Genomic DNA, 3,191 nt, shown 5'->3' with positions numbered 1-3,191 from the left:
GCGAACACGAACAAAAGAAGAAGGGAAGAGACGCAGGAGGCCGCTCAGAAACGGCGTGCAGAAATGAGGGCGAACACGAAGAAAAGAAGAAAAGAAGAGACGCAGGAGGCCGCTCAGAAACGGCGTGCAGAAATGAGGGCGAACACGAAGAAAAGAAGAAGAGAAGAGACGCAGGAGGCCGCTCAGAAACGGCGTGCAGAAATGAGGGCGAACACGAAGAGAAGAAGAAGAGAAGAGACGCAAGAGGCCGCTCAGAAACGTCGTGCAGAAATGAGGGCAAACACGAAGAAAAGCAGAAGAGAAGAGACGCAGGAGGCCGCTCAGAAACGGCGTGCAGAACTGAGGGCGAACACGAAGAAAAGAAGAAGGGAAGAGACACAGGAAGCCACTCAGAAACGGCGTGCAGAAATGAGGGCAAACATGAAGAGAAGAAGAAGAGAAGAAACACAAGAGGCAGCTCAAAAACGACGTGCAGCTAATAGAACTAAAATGAAGCAATGTAGAAAAAGTGAACAAAGCAAAGAAATAACGATTGAAGAGTGTACCAACGCTTTCCATACTAAAATAGCAGACGGCCCAATTTTTGCCTGCATTTCCTGCTGTAGACTCCTCTACAGATGTACAGTCTTGGAGTACAAGGCCAGTTACTATTCATCTAATCAGGTCATAGAGAAAATACTCAAGTTTGTAAATGACATGAAAACTAACGGAAAATCTTGGATATGCAGGACTTGTCATTCAGCTCTTAAGCAAGGAAATGTTCCGACCCAATCTAGGATAAATGATATGGAACTTGATGTAATTCCGGAGGAATTGAAAGAATTACGACCCCTAGAGCTCAGGCTAATTAGCCAAAGGATTGCGTTTATGAAGATGGTGGGCTTGCCCAGAGGAGGTCAAAAGGCCATCCACGGCAGTGCTGTCAACGTACCATCTAAGTTGCAGCCAGTAATATCCTTACTGCCCAGACTGCCAGAATCAGCAGAAGTGGTTCCATTTAAGCTGAAAAGAAAACTTTGCTACAAAGGCCACTATATGCACCAATACATTCGCCCCCAGTGTGTAATGAAAGCACTACGATGGCTACAAGAGAACAATCCGCTGTATAGGGATATCTCTATTTGCAAAGACTGGGAAAGTCAGTGGAAAGACAGTGAAGGTGATTTGTGGGACGCAATGACAAACAACGTTCGTGAACAGAACATAGATGAAGGAGGGAACACAGTTCATGACACAGGAAGCGGTTTGACTGCATGCCCTGCCTCTGTAACTTCATCTCTTGATGATTACTATGCGACATTAGATAATTTGGCAAAAATGAGAAATTTGAAGATAAGGGATGTCCCACGTGATGGAAACTGTTTCTTCCATGCTATGTCATTGTGTCTCCATACCGCTGGACTTCAAGTTGTCAGTGGACCCGAGCTAAGAACACGCCTTGTAGATTACTTTGAAATTACAGAGCACTTAGATCTGTATTCCGGCTTCCACACACTTCCTGACAATATTGGCACATTACGTGGAGACAATTCCATCTCACAACAACATCAGCAATTTCAAGTCTATGTAGATGGGTTAAGAAGAGGAGAATGGGCTGACCACTTGGCAGTGAAAGGTGTCGCTGACATGCTGAAGGTGAACATTGAAGTCATAGCAGTCTCTTCTACACATTGTACACACACTATTCAGCCACTACATGGAAGTAGTGAGACTACCGTTACACTCGGTCTCATGGGAGAGCTGCACTATGTTGCACTAGAGGAAGCCGAGGCTGGGGTAAGACTGGAGATGAGACAGGAGATAGAAGACGAAGAGGATAGAGTCGCTGCTGAAGAAACATGTAAATTACGAGGTATCCCATATGACTCTCTACTGCAAGAGGAAGAAGTTGTGGATGGTGAGAGTACTTATTCTGTCGCACCGGGTGAACATCAGCGGCCATGCCCTTTCCTTACTGACCAACATTTTGAAGTCCTCGCAAATCCTGCAAAATATCCGTATGGCCATGGGGGATTCAGTGAGAAGCGTCAGAAAGACATCACCATTAGAAGGTATTTCAATCAAAGGCTTTTACATTTTGACGGAAGGTTTGCAAGGGATATTGATTATCTCTTTGCTGCACAATACGCAGTTGAAGCAAAGCAAGTCAGCGATAATATACAGATATATTTGCGTCAGACACGAGGACATACATTTCAAGGTAGGAGGATCAATGCAGGGCTCATGAAGAACCAGAACACTATAGACCAGATGCTTCGCACAGACACAGCAGTCAAGTTCATGAAAAGCATTCGCGGTTCGCCATCATTCTGGAACTCAGCCCTCTTAGACCTTCTAGGAATGGTAAGACAGCTTGGATTACCTACATTTTTCCTCACCTTGTCTGCAGCTGACATGCAATGGCCTGAAGTGATCCAAAGTATAGCGCATCAATATGGCAAGCGTTTCACAGCAGATGATGTCAAGAACATGAGTTATGAGGAAAAATGTCATTGGCTACGCTGCAACCCTGTGACCGCTGCCCGTCAATTTAATCACCGTATTGATGCATTCTTCAAAGAGTTCATAGGAGGGAAGGCACACCCAATTGGATATCTTCAGGACTACATGATTCGCATTGAATTCCAAGCCAGGGGTTCACCGCATGCTCACAGTATCTTGTGGATAAAAGATGCCCCCCAAATTAATGTTGATTCTGATGAAGATGTTGTCAAGTTCATAAATGAACACATAACCTGTTCTATTCCAGAAGAAAATGACGAGGAATTGAGAAAGTTGGTGCTCTCCGTGCAGAAACACGGCCACTCGGCAACATGCAGACGAGAACAAAAATGCCGATTCCGATTTCCTCGTCCACCGAGCCAGGAGACGCTCATTGCTAGACAGAGTGAAGATCCTAATGCTGCAAACATTGAACGAGATTTAAAGATAAAAACAGAGATTCTAAAAAGTGTGCGAGCAGTCATAGATAATAGTAGTGTTGATGACAACATATCCTTGGATATTGTTCTTGAAAAAGCAAATGTAGACCCAACCTTGTACCACAAAGTCTTACAGACAACGAAATCAGGCAAAGACATCGTCCTTAAACGTGAAGTATCTGAAACATCCATAAATCCATATAACCCACACATTTTGCGGACATGGGCAGCTAACATGGATGTCCAGTACATCCTTGACGTTTATGCATG

The sequence above is a fragment of the Branchiostoma floridae genome, chromosome 5, assembly GCF_000003815.2.
Source record: "Branchiostoma floridae strain S238N-H82 chromosome 5, Bfl_VNyyK, whole genome shotgun sequence".
Taxonomy (NCBI): Eukaryota; Metazoa; Chordata; class Leptocardii; order Amphioxiformes; family Branchiostomatidae; genus Branchiostoma; species Branchiostoma floridae.
Note: the sequence above shows the minus strand (reverse complement) of the source record.